The 18,575-nt window shown below is 33.4% G+C and overlaps 1 long non-coding RNA gene across 3 annotated transcripts in view; it reads right to left on the bottom strand.

The window, feature by feature from the left end:
• Window positions 1–18,575, bottom strand: part of LOC311602453 — an 88,906-nt gene that overhangs the window by 2,933 nt on the left and 67,398 nt on the right. For 2 of the 3 annotated variants that reach the window (XR_014780760.1, XR_014780761.1), the window contains exons 2-3: window positions 9,485–9,629; window positions 3,017–3,201 (exon numbers count right to left, since the gene is read on the bottom strand). This is a non-coding gene — a long non-coding RNA (uncharacterized lncRNA). The remainder of the gene's footprint in view (window positions 1–3,016; window positions 3,202–9,484; window positions 9,630–18,575) is intronic. The other variant, XR_014780759.1, reaches the window with a different exon arrangement.

The following is an 18,575-nucleotide window of genomic DNA, read 5'->3' on the forward strand; positions in this document are numbered from 1 at the left end:
AAAAGTAATCAAGGAAACAAGAAAATTCTAATTGGTAGGCAGTTACCTCCATTCTCTAGGCTAGTTTAGAAGACTATAAGCCCCCTATTTACACCTCTCCAACCTGCCACTTGTCTGTAGCCATCTCTGTTCTGTAAAAGTCAAGCTAGGAGCACTGTCTGTGAAATTATCTGACCCAAGGACATTCTAGCCCTGGGCTTCTTTAGCTAGTTTGATCTAAGTTGGAAACTCTCACTATAAATGTCTACTTCCAAGGACAAAACTAGTTTATCTCTCTTTTTTGAGAATCTAAAAATTTTTAGATATCTCAAGTAAAAATTAAGCAAAGAAACAAGAAAATTATAAATACCTTGTAGCTAAGGAGTTTGGAATTAAGTCTATTCCCTAGAGCAATTTGGAAAATGGTTAGTCTCTTACAAGCAAAAAGTAAGCAAGAAAACTCTATCCCTTAGACTGTACTTCTCTGATCAGCCACATGTTCACAGCCATCCCTGTTCTACCCCACAGGCAGCCAGTAGCAGAACCCTTAAAACATGATGGCCCATAGGCTCTCCAGTCCTGGGCTTTTTCCCCATGGGCTACTATTGCGCTTGGGTCCAGGCCCCGCTAAGGGCCGGCCTAGTGCTGGACGGCACCACGGAGGCAGTATTCTTACTATCTCATTGGCTGCGCGTACCATGATGGGCCCCAGAGTTGTTTAGAAAATTGGGCAGCAGGTAAAGCTTATCCCTCTCTCATATAGAGAAATGAAACAATGTTTAAACAATCAATCAAATTTACAGACATAGACATAAAATTTGACATGACGGTCATAAAGCAAACAAACAGTCTGATAGGCAACACAAAAAGAAGCAGTTTTGAAACCTTGACAATACATGAAATATGTAGTGTCTAAACTATCTTTAACTAAAGCCAACAAACACAAACAAAATATGTATATAAACCTTTATAGGTCTAAAAGCATAATATAGTGTTCCTGTAAATTTTTACCAACTCTTTCTCACATTTTAAAATTATCCACTTCTTCCTCAAGAGACCATGGACATACTTCTTTGACAAACTCTAAAAACGTATCCAATTGTTCAATGTTTACCCTTATTCCTCACATTTGAAGCTTATTGTCTTCCTTTTCTTCTTTCTCTTTCATGCTTATTTCTGATAGTTTCACATGCTGTAAACCAAACCAACCTGGAACTCACTACATAACCACTGAGGTTAGCCTAGAACTCAGAACAGCATTTTTGACTCAGCCTTCTTAGTGCACTATAAACATATTTTGATATTCACTAGAAGCTACCAATTGATTTTCCATGGACAACTTATAGCACATACCATGTGTCTTTTTTTAATTTCCTGCTATTGGTATTTGTTTTAGCATTTTCTTATGTGCTATTGAAATTTGTTTAGCATATCAAATTTTATTAGCCTAACTCCTCAAACTTAACTCTTTTCTTACATTCTCAATCTATATGTAATTTAAAACATAACTCCTTTCATTCTATTTTTCTTTTTCTCTTTCAGTTGAATTGACATCTAAAATTGTGTATGTGTTTAATGCCCAAGTCTATACAAACATATTGTGTGGTTGAGTTTCTAAGTGAGGTGCCACAGGTCCTGAATATTTGAGCTTGCTCAGGTGAACATCTGTTACAAAGTGACAAGATCTTTCAGGCATATCTCATCATTAGTACTCAGCAAAACACATTATTTTAATTTATACTTGTCCTATGATTCATTTTCTTCCTGTAATTATAATCCTTTCTTGAATACTATTACAATGTTTTAATGTCTGTGACCAACATTACATTTCAGTTATAATTGTTAATTATACAAGCACTATTTCTACTACTGCTGATCTCTAGAGCAGTAGTTTTCAACTTGATGGTCAACATTTGTGTTGAATTACCCTTCCACAGAGCTCATATATTAGATACTCTGCATATCATATATTTACATTAAACTTCATAACAGTACCAAAATTAGTTATGAAGAAAGAAAGAAATAGTTGTATGTTTCAGGATCATCACAGCATGAAGAAGTGTATTAAAGTGTCACAGTATTAAGAATTTTTTGAGAAACACTGATCTTTAGTATAATTTTTAAGTAAATACAATGCCTATTGTTCTGGATATCCATTAGACATTAATATTTATAAAGATTTCTATAATTTCCATATGTGGTTTTAGCACATGGTCTCAGTAATTGCTAACCTGATTAACACCACCACTGAAGCACATTCCAAACTTCTTTTGAGTTTAGTCATAGATTACAAATGGATTAAAATATGAGCCAATATTTTTCCTGTCCCCTTAAATAAGAAAGTTAAAATGGCATTTTTCCAAAGTTTTGAGCAATTGGATGACATAAAAAAAATGAACTACATCCATGGTATACTAAAATATTCAGGATATATTCCATAAAAATGCTGAATAAAAAGTAAAAACCTAAGAAAATTCAGGTTACAAAATGCCAGTGATGAAACAGAATGTTTTTTAATGTTATAATGTGAGGTGTTGGATACAATAACTCACAAAATTCCAACATTAAGTAATGAGAAAATTACAAAGGCAACTATGTACAATTGTGTAATATCCAACCAGGGATATGACCAAAGTATTGTCTGATTTAATTTGCTTGAAACAGCTATAAATAGTTTCTCTTATGGTAGTCTTATAAAAGAATAAAACACACACACACACACACACACACACACACACACACACACACACACACACACATCTTTGGCAATTTAGAGCTTTTATATATTAATTAAAAATTGGTAGTATCAAAGCAAATCATAGTTGTCACCATACAGAGAATAAGAATCTATTCTTAATGCAAATACTAGTGATTATGACTTGGGAACAAATACTATTGACCATTTATGTAATGAAAGAGTTTTAAAAATAGTAACAGCAGAGTGATAAATGTAAATACTTTTCAAGTACATTGGTGGGACCATCAAGTTGGGCAGTATAGAGAAAAACAGAGAAGTCTGAACAGTCAGTTGACTCACTTGTTTGTGAGGTTTTTTTTATGATTTTTTTCTTCGACTCCTTCATCATCATCCAACTGTGATCAAATTTAGACTGTTCTTTGTTGTTAAAGTCTGAATCTTGTAAAAACTCCAACTACCATTCCGGGATGCTTGGAGGTGGAGCCCGGCAGCTGCAGCTGCACAGGCTTTTACTCAGGCCTATACTGTGGGAGGAATTGGGGAAGAAATGCATGCGCAGATGGAACAACAACAACAACAACAACAAAAACAGAGAACAGCCACTCCATGAGTACTGATGCCAGGTGTGACCTTGTGTAGAACCTTGTAGAAGCTGGTACTAGGTCTTGTCTTCACAATATAACAAATTCAGTTGAGAAATCTAGGTAGTTTAATTAGAGATTCATTTAGCTATGCCACAAGTTCTGAAAGGTGGTAACAGCATATAAATTATGTGTTGTATATATTTGAAGATGTTTCTATGAACACTTACAGGTGGGGACACATTTACATGGTAAGGGTACCTTTTTCCCATGCAAATCAAAGTGGATTAGACCTCTCATCTATCATATTTCTCCTCATAATCTTCTAGAGAACCACACATATGCATGATCAAAACTTCAATGTCAGTAATACTGAAAGGGAGCTAGGGACATTGTGGGGATGTAAACCCTTTATTAACATATAATATGAGAAAGCGTTCTGACACTTTAGTTTATAATCCAAGAGAAACAACCTTTCTGTATCATCAAAGTTGTTTAAACACAAAAGAGCATTCTAACCATCAGGACACATGTTTACTAAGGAAACTACAGGTGGTGTTTTTGTGGGGGTATACTTTATATCTAACTCTATTCCTACCTCTGTCTTTCCTTGCTCAAAATATATTTTCTTTTAAGTGTATATGAGAAGGGGAAATATCATCTTCCACTAGTAGCTATTATTATGAAGAGATTTGCATCTTCTACTAATAGCCCCAACTTCTTTACTACCTGTGTTGGTAGCATAATGAAGGTTTAAGTGATGGATCAGCTTGGTATAAATAGTAGATGGTATGGTTTGAAAACATCATGGACTTGAGTGAGACAAGATCTCAGTAAAACAATTCTGGTTTGTATTCTCAATCCTTTCCCTAATGTAAAATGCCTTGGAATTTGTTTTGGGAAAACTGAATCAGTATTGCATCCTGTTGATATAAGTATTAAGAAAATAGATTAAAAGGATAAGAGGGATCAAATGTTCCTACATTCACATCAATTCTGATTGAATAAAAGTAATTTAAGAAAAAAAGACATGAGGTATAAAATATGGAAAGTTCCTCACATCTGGGAAAAGAGTGGAAAGGAAAAACCTAGCAATATCTCGGAGTGGGAGAAGGATTAGCAATGTGTGAGGATAACCATGTCAGATTCAACTGTGATGGGTATTTTCTACAGTAATTATAGGAGAGATATTAAGCAGAGCTGTATTATTTTTTATGCAAAGCTAAACAATGTGGAATAAGACAAATAAATGTCAGCATAATTATTTTCAAGGCATCTTTCATTAGGATAATTCTAAAATTAAAAATGATAGACTATGAGTCCATAGATTTTTTTCTCTCCTGACACATTCAACTCAGGGATATGTGCAATTAAACTTCTGAGTGTTCACTCACACACTGTCGTTAAACTGGATCTCAGACTTATTGAAAATAGTAAAAAAAAAAAAAATTAATATTCACAGCTAAACTACAGTAACTATGTGGGACAAGAGACTAAGTCATAAAGCTTTCTAGTTCTTACTCCTGTTACTCTGCAGGTACCAAAGCACCTCTTTGGCATATTTACATGTTCATAAGCATGGGCTGATAATATTTTAGCAAGTCCAATATCCTTTAAGTCTATAGAAATAGGCCTTCCCAAAGAGGATCCAGTAATATTTAATCTTTGCTGGTTCTGGATTATGAGACTTCCAAAAGGCAAGACATGTTCAGTACCTATAAAATCCTATGCCTTGATAAAGCCAGGTAGTGCTTATTAGCCAGGGGAAATACATCATTTAGCTAATCATCTTGCAAAGTCTGGAATGGCATCATACTTCTACCAGTAAGCTTTTCATCAGCCACCTCTGTGGCTGTGGTTATGAAAAATCAAAGCTCTGCTCTATCGCTCTTAGTGAGAATGCAACAGATGGCATGAAAAAAGTAGAATCAACTTCTGAAGAGAGAAAAGGTCTCTTATTCAGAGGTTCAGGAGGACTTTCTATTTCATCAGTTTCATTCTGAAGACAAAGAAGGAAGTTCTTGTCTGTGTCCTCAGTAAATAAGACAGAGCTCACAACTCCAACTCTCACTGGTTAAAAAACCTCTTCAAATGCATTCATCTTCAAATCTAGTAAAAGGCTACATCAGCTACAATACTACCCATAGAATTAAGTCACTTTCCCTTAATCTGGATGACATAAAACTGATTCTATTTGCAACATTTGTGTATTTGACAAGCTAGAGCTTGTTAACAAGACAAGCCACTAAAAATAGCTCCCCTTAAAGATGTTTCATATGTTGACTTTATCTTTTCTTCTGATCTAGTTGGCAATGTCTGCTTGATGGTAAACCTGAGAGCTCAGGACTAGTTCAAGAGTCTCCAAAATAATTAAGCACAGAAACTTGAGAACTGCTGATTTATCTCAATATGCATTACAATGCTGAAAAACAAAAAGGTTAATTACCCATTAATTGAAACTTAGAAAAATATATTTCTGTTGCAATTCTTTTATCAAGAATGTACCAAAAAAAAATAGACATTGGAATATCATTGTTTACATGGGATTATAGGGTAAATAAGAAGGCATCTCTCTCAACTGAATTTTAGAATATAGGAAAATTTAGTTAATAAGAGATTTTTTTTTCACATAATGTTACTTCTATAAACATGTAAAATGTTTGCCAGTGACCTCTTCAAAGAAAATTAGTCTGACTTTCAGAATCCAAAGATGATCACAGAATATAGTTATAGTATATAAGTTGATCAGAATATTCAATTATTTTAATTTAACCAGTGGACTTGAAGGGATACAATAGCATTTTGATTTTATTGATGTTTTTGCAATAATAAAGGATATACAAATACCAAATCAAACCTTATAAAGTGTGAAAAGTATTTTAAACCCTTGTAGTCTAACAAATAACACTGCTATGAAAAGTTAAATGTATGTTGGTTGCACTTGATGTTGATTTAATATGATAAACACTTCATTATAATGAAAAAGACAGTCTCTGTCATACTGAGTCTTAAATTTCACTATCATTACCTTGTGGTTAACCATATTCGTGTGTGTGTGTGTGTGTGTGTGTGTGTGTGTGTGTGTGTGTGTGCCTGTAAATGTCTTTTTTAAAAAATGGTAAACTAAATTGCCATTCATTTTCAAGTTTCCTCTGATGATCTTTTTACATTGGCTTCAAAACTAACAGGGATGAGGGCAATATTTTTTCATTTTTTCAGTTTTCACGTGGTGTTATGTTCTTTTTTCTACCATGCTGGAGATGAGATTTTTTTTTGTACCATTGTCTACTTGTGCCACCTGGATTATCAGTCTTCATAATGGTGTATTTATTGTCTGTTTGCCCAGTTCCATTTTTATAACATGTTAATGCCCGGCTGGTGCTCTGGTGAGGGTCCAGGGTAAATTCTCTCTGGTGTTGGATTGCGGATGTCCTTCTTGTTCACTTTATCTCTTGGGTGGCCAGAGCTGATGGCTCAGGCAACCGATCAGGACTGAAAGAAGAAAAAGGAAGGAAAGGGAAAAAGAGCCCAAGGTTGCTTCTCTAGGGACTGGCTGTATCGCGGCTGAGGAGAACTTAAACTGACCACCTTTTTTCCTGTAAAAGCGGCTTCTAGCTAGAAACTGCACGGGGTCGTAAAAGGAGGCACTTTGATCTGTAGATAGGCCTCTTTACGGAGATCTCCAATAAGTTGGTGTAAACTTAGGCTTATTAGCTGTAGAAGGCTGATGGCCCTGAGTCTGCTAACCTATTTGCGAATCTACAGAGAAATAAGAAGTAAGAGAGAGATAGAAAATAAACCACTCACACCCATACATTCAAGAGAAGAGGATCAGGAGAAAAGGTGGATGAAGTCGGGCATCTTAACTTCAACTGAAGTTAAGCTGCTTCATTTTTTCTCCTCAACTTTTCTCTCGCTCTCTCCTTTTCGTTTATTGTAGAAGACCATTCTTATACTTCTGAGAACAGGGAATTACCTCATATTCAAAACAGTACAATTAATCACAAAACAGATGCATTCTAAAAATACAACAGGTTACATGTTTTAAATCTAAACATTTCTTATCTACGTATCCATTACATAAGTTCATGGCGAGTTCAGAATGACAAAGATTGACAGGGTCTAAGGTTAATAGGGTCAGAAACTTACAAGAGTATACAACTTATCAGTTAGGACAGACCTGACTATACATTATCCAGATATCTCTTAGTTTGTTATGAGCGCAGGACAATAATTTTGTCTGTCTTTCATTCTAAGAAACAGAGTAAATTCAGACATCTCTAGGTAACTTCATTCCACATAGGTTCACATGGAGTTTAAACAAAGTTGGCTATATTTATGGTGAAATACCAGAATTCGTGGTGCCATCTGTGGTGGAGGCTTATCTGAAGCCAAAAATCTGTTGGTAGGCTATCCTAGTGAGGCATCTGGAGGTCCACAAAGGTATTTATTGCAGCCATAAACTAACTTTAACTTTTAAAACTATTTGAGCCAAATCAGGAATTCCATAATCAGGGATTAATTCATCTGGATAACAAAAAGTACATCTTCAATAAGATCCTCTAGGAAGTTTGCTCAATCAGAGCTGGTCAGTACCCAGAAAATAACAATTCACACCAATGCCAGATGTATTTATTTTTGGTTTTTTGAGACAGGGTTTCTCTGTGTAATCTTGGCTATCCTGGACTCACTTTGTAGACCGGGCTGGCCATGAATGTAGTCCTGGCTGTCCTGGACTCACTTTGTAGACCAAGCTGGCCTTAGACTCACAGTGATTCACCTGCCTCTGCCTCCCTGGGTGCTGGGATTAAAGGCATGCGCCACCATGCCCGGCTCTAATGCCAGATTTCAGAGAGATGCAGCAGTGCACAATTGACAGGGTAGTCAGAGGTTGGAAGCAATTCTGGGGCACATCACAATATAGACCTTGCAAATATCGGATCGCCTCCAGAGATCTCTCATGCCTCCTGGATTTTCCCAAATCAATGGCTCTTGACAGCATGTTAGAGGCTGGAAGCAGTTTCAGGGTACATCATGGTATAAGACCTTGCAAACACCAGATCACCTCCTAGACAGCCCACATGCCTAGTGAGCCCCCTCTACAGGGCAGCTCTTAGCAATAACACATTCTTATATTCATGTTTCCTTTTCCTCTTATCATTTGAGTGAAAGTAATCCTTGATACTTTTATATTACATCAGTGTGAGAATTTGTTTCGTATAGTTATGTAAGTTATTTCCCCAAGATTTTCTGATCTATGGAAAAAAATTTAGATCAATTTTTATGAGGTTGGCAATGTGGCACTGATACCCAGTAAAATTTGGAACAATCTCACAGTGGAGATATTAGACCATTATAACATGTAAAGATTGTAATGGACTCAAAGAATAGATGGAAATTTAATAGTAGTATATAAAACAAAATTTTAATGTTTACATATAGAATAAATATCATATTAATTTCATTTACATTACTTAAATACTAATATTAATCACAGAGACAGTAACAATATTGGACCAATTATTAACTATGTATGTTGCAGTATTAATGCCTTGAGAAGGTTATTTGCATAGTATGCAGATAATTAGAGTATGGTAGTTTATAGATGAACCAGCAATACGTTGAGAGTGACCTGCTCTGGGTAAGCTAAGCAACATCAATGAGATGTCCCATTTTTTAAGTGAAGGACTCTTAGGAAACTTATAATTCCAAAAGAATCTGTCCTCACCTTGAAAAAGAATGAACCAAGGCAGGCATTTGTTTGACACACAAGGATTGGCTTAGTTTCTGATAATACATATACAGTTGTTAGATATAAATTCAAATAATATAGTAAAACACTGTAATAAAAAGATGTTATGAGATTTAATATATTTATTGTAAGTACTCTAATGTTGTAGTAGTTACTTAAGATGTTATAAAGTTAAATATACATATAATAAAGTCATAGAATAAAAATGTAAGAAATAATAAGATGGCAGTATTGTTAGAAACAGATGAAAGTTAGAACATGAAAAGCATTATTCATAAAAGAAAAATCTGTCAATATATTGTATATATATATATATATATATATATATATATATATATATATATATATATGAAGTAACCTTATCAAATATAACAGACTATTAAAAAGAAAGACACTAGTATGTTATAAAATACTTTTTATCAGGAATTGTACAATTTAATTTTTATTGTCAACATGAAAAAAATCAAGAGTCACCTGGGCAAAGGAAGTCTGAATTAAGAGATTTCTCAGATCACACTGTCTTCTTGCCAAGTCTTTGAAAAATTATCTTGACTGATGACAGATGGGGCAGGACTCAGCTCACCATGGGCAGTATCATTCCTCTCTATGTCATCTTGGACTATATAGAGGAAGATAAGTAATGGGCACACGTGAGAGCCCTCTGACCTTCCTAAGGAATACATTTTTCTTTCTGAACCCCCTTTCACATACTCACTTAAGTAGGGAGCTACAGTTTATTCCACCAGCCACATCTATTCCCAAATAACAACCCTGTCCCCATGCCTATGCAGAGAGCCTAGACTCTTTTACCCAGTTCAATTCCATCAACCCAGCCAACTACACTCATCCCTGATTCACACACATGATACTTTCTTAGCCATTGCAAATCTCTTACCCAAAGGACACCCATCTTCAGTAATTAAAAATGCTCTGTCTCCAGGGAGAAACACTAAACACATACCACCAAATCTACCCAACCATGAAATTTAGTGGAATACCATGTTTCCTGGCCTACCGTATTGTATTCTGTACTACACAATTTTAGATAGAGACCCTAACTCATAATGGTAAACGCATCCACCCTTCCCATATCTGCCATATGTACATCAGAGAGCCTAGATTCTTTTCAAATAATTCAACTCATATTCAATGGATACATTTGGCCCCTTCTCTAAGGTAACCTTTGCCAAACCCATTCATCCCTGTAATTAGAGCATTTTCTTTATCCAGAAAAGATACCACATTCACACTAGCAACTTCATTCGCCTCCATGATTGTCCTGAATACCATGTGCCCATTACTTGTCTTCTGAGCATCCTGCTCCCAGCCTTCTTGCACAAGTAGACCACAAATTCATTGTTTACAATACCAACATCACACACTCTCTGAGGAAAAGTCCTGAGTACTCATCCACCATCTCTTGAAGATTGACTGAGAACCCTATAACTCTACATACAGTTTCCTCCTGGGATTTGAAACCTCATTTATCATGAGCTGAACCATGACTACTTCTAGAACCCCCACTTGATCATGAACACAGAATTACCCAAAGACTAAAATTTAAGACTTATATAGCTTGTCAACCAAGCTGGAGTAAGAGGAAACAGACCTTGAACACACACTCAACTAAAAAAAAATCTTTCTGTATGAAGAAATATGACCAATAACCTAACTCCATATTCTTAGGTTTCATTGCAAATACAAAAAACACAAATAACCAAAACACTGAATATACACCAAAAATTAATCTTCCCATAGTAATATCCCACGAGAAATAATGCCTAGATGATTTATATAATTATTTCAAAATAACAATAATAAACATCAAAGAAGATATAAGCAAATTACAGGAAAATGACTAAGAAAAAGTTGAATGAAATAATATAGACAATTCAACATAAAACAATTTAATAATGAAATAGCATCTTGAGAAAAAGCAAAATGTAAATAAGATTTATAATGAAAAATTCAAGAATGTAAATTCTTGAAAGGAAAATATCATCTATTAGATGTTACTGAAGCAAATACAGAATATCAAGTCTTGAACTCAAAATAGATAAATTAGATCACCCAGCAAAATAAAATATCAAAAAAAAAAATAGGCAAAAAAAATCCCAAAATAAAACTTGTAAGAACTTTGGGTCACTATAAAAATAGAAAACATACAAATGATATGTTTAGAAGGAGAAAGGATTCAGGTCAAAGGTACAGAATATATTTTCAACGAAATCATAAAAGGAAACATCCCCATTTTAAGGAACATATATTAACCAATGTCTAAGACACATACAGAACATGAGAATAAGATCAGAAAAGAAACTCTTTATATTTTATAATAATAAAGTCACAATGTATGCAAAACATAGAAACAGTAATAAAATAAGGAGGCCTATCAGAATAATAGCACGTTTTTGAATGGAGAATATGAAAACCAGAAGGGACTGAACTATTATAAAATTCTACAAGATTGGAAAGACCACAAATGCTTCGCCAGACTGTTACACCAGAAACCATCAGTCATAATTAAAAAAGGAAAGGAAAGCATCCCAAGATTAAAAATAGATTTAAGAAATATATAGCCATTGAGCCAATTATTTAGAAGATAGTGGAAGAAATAGTTTGGCCAGAAAATAAAGGTAAATACTCCCAAGAAGACACAAGGGTTAAATAAACAATTCCATCATACTGAAACTAAAGAGATAAAAGAGAACTCAAAAGCACCAAAGTGACAGGCATTAATATTAAGACATATTATTTAATAATAAATCATAATATCAGTGGTTCCAGATCTCCATTATAGAGACAGACTAACTGATGTGATTACAAAACAAAAAAAAGACTTCACTTTTAACGACATATAAGAAACACATCCCAGAGCTTGGTATGGAGGTGTATGACTTTTATCCTAGCAATCAAGGTGGCAAAACACACGGATCATTATGAGTTCAAGGCCAGTCTTGTTTACAAAGCATTTCCAGGATAGAGAAGACTACACAGATAATCCATGTCTTGAAAACAAAACAAAACACAACAAAAAACCACCATGACCAACCTGAGTAAATGAATGCTAAAAAGAAAAAGCAAGTGGAACCAAGAAGCAAGCAGGTATAGTTATTATAATATAATATCAAAAAACAAAAGGTAGCATATTTTATGCTCATTAAAAGGAAAAATCTGATAATAGTATATTAAATAAACAGATGTAACAAACTCAATTTCATAAAAAGAAACAATATTTGATTTAAAGCCATAGTCCAACTCCACCATATAAATAGATGGTGATTTAAAAATCTTTGCTTTCACTTGTAAATAGGTCCCCTGGGAGAAAAAAAGCTAAGTAGAAAACTCCTTGGTTAAACAATATCACAAGTCACATGTATCTAAAGGTATCTATAAAACTCCCAGAAAAACACTAAATATATGTTCTCAACATCCATAGAAACTTCATCAAAAGAGATCATAATTATGATATATAGTAACTCACAATAAATAGAGTAAAATTTAAATTCACATATTACATATTATCTGAACACCATACATTAAAAGTGGGTTTCACCACCAACAAATAAATAATAGAATGTAAAAAAATTCATACAGGCTGAATAACACACTACTGATTCAAAATTGGGTGAAGGAAGAGATCAGGAAGGAAATTTAAAAGTGCATAAAAATTGAAATGAAAATACAGCATACCAAAATATATGTGACAATGAAAGCATTCATAAAAGGAATGTTTATATCATTATATGCCTACATAAGAAAATTTGTGAGACCTAAAATAAATAACTCCTTGGCCGACATGAAGGCCTTAGAGAATAATGAAACACAGTACCCAAAGAATGTAGATGGGAAAAAAAAAGATTAAAATCTGGGCTGAAATTTATGAACTAGAAATGAACAAACAAAAATGTAAATAATTAATGAAACAAACGGTTGTCTTTTGAAGACAATAACAATATTCACAAAACATTTAAACAAACTAACCAAAAAACAAGAATCAAATTAATAAAATTAAATGAAAATGGAGAAATTACAAAAGACAATAGGGAACTTCAGAGAATTGTAAGAACATATTTTAAGGTTTCTTCAGGTTCAATTGGAGCAAATAATACCTTGGAATGGGTCCCCAAAAACTGGAGAGAATGGTTAAGCAATTTAGTGATTGCATCTGTGGTTCAGTTTCTAAATGTTGAGAGATTCCAGGCTTAGTAGGAGATTGAAATGGTCCAAATTTGATCAGAAGTTTTCTACAATGTTGTCCAGGAAGCTGTCCAAATCTGATGGGAAAAAGCAACAATGCTCCCTCCAAGGGGGTGGGAGGGATGTATAGGTTGCTGTGTGCTTGCTTGATCTACAAATGCTTACTCTCATCTGGAGATGGTCATAAGTCATTATTGGTCTTATACAGAGAAAAAATTAGGGGAAACACAGGAATGTGTCTCTTTGCTTTTATCTTGCATACGTAGACAAGGCAATGGGAGCTGAAAGGAAATAAAGGGAGATTTAGGAACATAGAGGGAGGATAGAAGAAAAGCTAGATGATAGAGTCTACTCTTTAACTCAAGGCCTTAATTTTTACTTATACTGAAGGTTATGTCTAAGTGATTTCTATAAAACTTAGTATACTGATACAAAACATGAGCATGTCAAATACTTGGCAGATTTTAACACAAGAATAAGTCTAACAGATAGATATTACTCTATTGATATATGTGGTAAGTTAATTGAATAAGGTCTTCAAAAGCCTCAGAGACACACAGAATATGACATTTAAAGTTGTTCTTACAATCTTAAATTTCTTCAAAAACAAGACAAGTTAACTCTTAATAATACCCAGCCAACCTCAAAGAAGATGATGAGCATCAAAGAAGCTCCTTATGGAGATGGTTTCAAAGGTGGTGAACCAGCCGCTGGGCAAAATGTCCTTGTTCCTGCCACAAACAGAATCTGCCTAAAAATGGGCAACTAAGATGCAGGCAGAGTTGACGTCCCACTCTGCCAAGTCAAGGTAAGCAAGTCCTCAATAGTTCCTGCCCTGCAAACAAGTCTGTCAGAGATATTAGGCCAGAAATCTGAAGATGAGTCTACAATGATATAAAGTGTTTTGGGTGACTGGTCAGGCAGTAAACTGTCTTAAGTCAATTTGTACATTTTGGAAGATGCTAACCCACACTGCTGGTTCACTCAGGAATTTAAGTTTTATTCCTTCTCAAGTCTCTGATGGGCATTGAAGACAAGATAGTATAGTTTTACAACCAAGCTTAGTTGATTAGGGGACAAGATCATCTTAGATCAAGATAAAGAAGTTAGGCTATTACAGTTGAGACAGGATGAATATTGAATCTCATTCAGAAATTTAGACCCAACAAGACAGGAAAAACACTTTCTTCAAACGGGACGAATGCAGATGGCCAGTTCACTATGAATGTAGCATGTATAGAACTCATTATTCTCATGATTGTCACATGGTTCTCCCTGCTGTATGTAGCTTGTTTTACATGTATAATAAAATAAATTTATATTAAAAAGAATATATTTTAAAAATCTGCATCACACAAAACTGAAAGAAATGAGTGAATTACTAATATGCATGACCAACAAAAGTAAATAAATATGAAGTAAATAATATAAACATACTCAAAACATTCAGGTACATAGAAATAATAAATGTAAAAGAGGCTGAGGGTCAGAGAAGTTCAGTGCATAATTCTTCCAAGAAAAACTAGCATCAATAATTCTCACACTATCCCACAATATAGAAACAGAAATATTTTAAATTTCTTTTATGGGTCCGATATTATATTTCATATACATTTAATAATATAAATATTTATGTAAAAAATTTAAAAATCTAAAAAATATACCAATAAAGACATTATTACAAAATATTTGATAAATTTAAAAATAAAAATAAATTAAATTCTTATTGTAAATCAATATCTATCAAATTAGAAAAGATGTTTTCTTCAAGGAAGCCAATTACAAATACAAATACACTATGAATGTAATAATTCCTAATTTTGTCATGGTTCTTCATGCTGTAGGTAATTTATTATATATGTGTAATAAAATAAATGTATATATAAAATATTTAGTAAAATTTGTAATAAATTTTTTAAAAAGAGAAAACTAGACAATGATCAGAAAAAGAAAATTATTTGACAAAAACTGATGATAATAGAATAAATTTTTTTCAAAGAAACACTTGAGAACTGAATTCAAGAACACACCAAGATTATCCATCATGGTCTAGATGGCTTCTATCCAGAGATGCAAAATTTCAACATATGTACTTCAATAGTGTAACCCACCACATAAGTAAAATAAAAGATAGAACCCATGTGATCCTCATGTCTTTAGAAGTAGAAAATGCTATTTGCAAAATCCATCATGCTTTCATTAAAAAATATTTGAGAGTGTAGAGATAAGTAAATTTATCTCAACATAATAAAGGTAATTTACATCAAACTCACAGCAAAAAACAAAAAAACCAACTAGAGAATTCAAAGTATTTTCACTGATGTCAGGAATAATAAAAGCTTGTCCATTCTCCCCACTTTTATTTTCAACATGGTGTTTGAAGTCTTAACCAGAGCAACAAGGAAAAAAATGGTAATACAAATAGGAAAGGAAGACGCAATAGTCTCTTTATTTGCAAATGATATGATATAATAAATACCCTAAAGACTCCACAAGAAAATTACTATAGCTTATAAACATATTCATCAAAGTAAAACAGTCAGTACATTTCATGTATTCAACTGAAAAATGCACATAGAAATAAATCCAGACAATACCATTTGCAATCACCTCAAAAAAATTCTTCCAATCAGTATAAACAAAGAACTGAAAGACTTCTTTAATGAAAATTTTAAGACTGACAAAAATATTAAAGATACCACAAGACAGAAAGTTTCCTCTACTCATGTACTATAAGAATAAATATTTTGAAAAATAGCCATCTGACAAAATTCAATATATAAACATATTATGATCTTCATAAAAATCCAAAAGAATTGCAAAAAGAACACTAAATTTCATATGAAAATACAAAAGACCTAGGAAAGCAAAATAATGCTGAGCAAGAAATTATGGATATAATTATCACCAACCATCCCAGACTTTAAGTTACATTACAGAGTTATAATAATAAAACTAGCATAATACTGTCATAAAAAACATACTTGTTGATAGTTGGAGTAGAGTTTAGAAAACACATTCCTTTAGCTATCTAGTTTTGGACAAAGATTCCAACCAACATATTAAAGGAACACATAGTCTTCAACAGATTGTGCTGGTCAAACTGGATAGATACATATAAAAAATAAAACTAGATCCTTATTTGAGAAAACAACTAATATCAAATGATAGCAAGGATTTGGGGGAAGAGAACCACTATTCACTGCTAATGGAATTCCAATCTAGTGGATCCATTATCAAAATCAGTGTAGAGAATGCTCAAAAGGTAAAAGCAGATCTACCACATGATACAGCTATGCTGCCCTTGAATATAACCCTAAGGATTTCATATCCTATTCATCCATGTTCATTGATTTTTTATTAACTGTATCCAGGAAACAGAAAAAGCCCAGATGTCCATCAAACAGATTAATGGATAAGTAAAGTGGGACATGTTTACACAATGTATTTTGCCTCACCTATAAACAATAGTAAATTATGAAATTCACAGGTAAATGGATAAAGGTAGAAATAATCATTCTGTGTAGGTTAACACAGACCCAGAAATACAAATATTGTATGTCTCCTCTCATGTTTGGACATAAGGTTTCTATCTTCAAATATGTGTAATTAGGGAAAAATTAGTAAAGGCATGAGGAATGACTTTCAATTATCGAGAGAGAATGTGCACTGGTATAAAGGGTTAAAAGGAATTACATGGAACAGTAGGGTTAAGTTAGGGGAGAGTATATTTAAAGAAGTATTGGGAAGAATAACTAACATAAAAGATTGTTTGAAAAAGTCCAATGGAAACCTACTATTTTAAAAGCTTCCTAAAGAGTAAACATACACATGGATTTTAAAAGTTTAAATGAAGAAATGGAGTTACCTACAATGGGAAGACAATGACTCTTTCATACATCTTATCCAACCAAATAATAAACACAGTGATAGGAACAGGTTAGAGCTGTTCTTTTGGAGTTCTTCTTCAGTTGGTTCCCATCGATCTCCTAACAAAACAGACTATTTCCATTGCACTTACCCTCCAGAATTTTAGGTCGTGTTAATACCCAGTTGCTGAAGACAGCATACACAAGAGCCATAGAACATACCTGTAATCAAGACTGTATATATATATATATATATATATATATATATATATATATATATACTTTCACAGTTATCTGTCATTATTGTGGATGAAGGGATTGAGAATTAGATCAAGAGGTGATAGATAAGTATAAGGAAATATTATCTTCTTGACATAGCAAAGCTACATATTAGAACTCACAAAGGTAATGACAGCACACACACACACAAAAAAATGTACAAGTTCAAGCCAGACAAAATTCCAGCATGTAGAGCATGAGGTCTGAAAGTTAGCTTGAGAGCAATTCAGTATGCAGTCTTCCTTCATGGACTCTGTTCCAGGTGTCTGCTTTGATTTCCTTGCTTAAATTCCCTCAGTAATGTACTACTTATTGACTGATAGTGTAATCTTTCTGACACAAAACCTTTCCTATTCCAATTATCTTTTGATGATGTTATTTATTACAGCAAGAGAAAATCAAATGAGAATATAATTCAAGTATAATTTCCAGATTTAAATTTTCCCCAGAAACACAAAAATATGGAAAACGTAAACCTAGGAAGATATCATGATCAGACTTATTTGAATTTTAAGACTAAGCATATCATTAATTCCCCAATTTGACAAGGGTCTGAACTTGATAGTATTGACTGCTGACCACTCAATATACTTACAATACTAGCAGTGGACTAGACTTGACTCCAAGAGAAAAAATACCCAACTAATGAATATCCATTTTAAGAACCAAAATAGAAAAGACAGAAGACAGACAACTAAATATAAAAGATAATTGAATTATAGAAATGAACCTACAATTTCAAAATAGTGATAGAAAATGAGACTTCATAAAGGAGTATTTTAGGAAAAATTCATTGCTGCTTGATTGAACTCAGTTTACACAATTTTATATCAGAAGGCATGTGTCAAATAATATACCATAGATAGAATGTTAAGAGAAATAAATGAATATTTGGCCATAATCTGTTGAGTTTTAATAGTCACAAAGTAAATCCTAGAAAAATTTCCAAGGAGAAAGAATACAGAAAAGAAGTTACCAGAGTAGTCTCAGATAGTACTGAGGCCCTGTTCCCAGAAATGTGAGAAGTTCAAACTTGACATTTGAGGTATGTTCTCACTTTACAATGAAACAGAAAATCAAGTTTGTCATAATCTAGTTCTAAGATGGACCATGAGTAAGATCAAAGTTTAACACAAATTGAAAAGAACTTGTTTTCATACTTATATGGAAATTATGAGATTAACAAGATTAGGAAGAATAGTTAGAGAGAGCAATAT

This window comes from Acomys minous, assembly GCF_964271855.1.
Source record: "Acomys minous genome assembly, chromosome: 7".
NCBI classification, from domain to species: domain Eukaryota; kingdom Metazoa; phylum Chordata; class Mammalia; order Rodentia; family Muridae; genus Acomys; species Acomys minous.